We start from the raw sequence: 1,546 nt of genomic DNA, 5'->3' as shown, positions 1-1,546 counted from the left end.
CGAGTAAGTAGTGAATATTCAAAAGAATGAGGGCTGTAAAACTTCCAGAAGGCGAGACCCCTGAACCTGGGGTGGTCATGGAAGGAGGTGAAATCAGTTTACTCTTTGAAAGTTGAGTGAAGACTGGAAATGCATAAAAGACAGATACAGGTCAGGAAGATCCCCTGGAGAAGGAAATGGAAACCCACTCCAGTATTCTTGCCTGGAGAATCCCATGGACAGAGGAGCCAGACAGGCTACAGTTCGTGGGGTTGCAAGAGTCGGACACGACTGAGTGACTAAACCACCACCACCACATCTCAGATCAGAGCCAAGAGGCAGAAAATGCAGTATATGTATCAGGGACAAGAAGGGTACCAGTTTGCAAAAGTGGAGCCCTTTGCACATTGGAGAAAACACCTTTGGTTGTTCTTGTTGAAGGTTAATTCTTTACAGCCATGAACTGAAAAATAATAAAGCTATTTGACTAGTTGCTGGAGGCAGAAGGAATTTGTCTTGACTGTGAAAATCAATCAGGGTTACTACGAATTCTATAACAATGGGTGAATGCTTTACCCAACAGAAGAAGTTCTTTCTACTCTCTCTGACCTAGATAAAGAAACCTCACTGTTCTCTACCACCCCCATTGACACTTGGCATTATTTGGGAAAGGACTACACTGCGGGCAATTTTACTTCCCCTTAGAAGAAAATATCTTCCAAAGTGGACAGAATAAACAGTGCTCCAAAAGGAATGCTTTCAGAGCTTCAAAATACCAATTCCATTCCAAGTAGTATTCTAATACCACATCCTTTTAATCTTTTCATCAAAATAAAACTCCAATGGATTGCCATTTGGCATTGCCCTTAGGCCTATGTAATCCATTCTATGACAGAATGATCTGGGTTTGTTTCCAAACTAAGCCATTCAACATCACAGTAATACAAGTCTATGCCCCAACCATTAATGCCGAAGAAGCGGAAGTTGAACGGTTCTATGAACACCTACAAGACCTTCTGGAACTAACACCAACAGAAAGATGTCCTTTTCATTATAGGGGATTAGAATACAAAAGTAGGAAATCAAGAGTGAAAGTGGAAGTGTTAGTTACTCTGTCATGTCCGACTTTTTGCGAGTCCATGGACTGTTACCTGCCAGGTGCCCCTGTCCACGGAATTCTTCAGGCAAGAGCACTGAAGTGGGTTGCCATGCCCTTCTCCAGGGAATCTTCCCTACTCAGGGGTTGAACCTGCATCTCCTGCACTGCAGGCAGATTCTTTAACATCTGAGCCATCAGGGAAGCCCATTAACACCATGGAGGGCTCCAAAACCCTGGCAGTTGGTAAACATTTTACTGTAATTGAAGTAAGAACTGATGGAAATGTTTGAATTTTGAAGATGATGAAAGAGAGCAAGTCATAGTTTTACTGAGGATAGTGTTTCACGGAGAAGCTCTGCTAATCATTATCATGTTAACCGATTAGGGGTAGGAAGGGATAGTGCGAAGTAAAGTCTAATTGTTAACATTTTCTCCTTATTAGTCATTGGACTAGAGCTTCATGAGAGT

The sequence above is a fragment of the Moschus berezovskii genome, chromosome 23 (assembly GCF_049115385.1).
Source record: "Moschus berezovskii isolate FMDL1 chromosome 23, NW_MosBer_1.0, whole genome shotgun sequence".
Taxonomy (NCBI): domain Eukaryota; kingdom Metazoa; phylum Chordata; class Mammalia; order Artiodactyla; family Moschidae; genus Moschus; species Moschus berezovskii.
The sequence above is the reverse complement of the archived record's forward strand: the minus strand, read 5'-3'. Positions refer to the sequence as shown.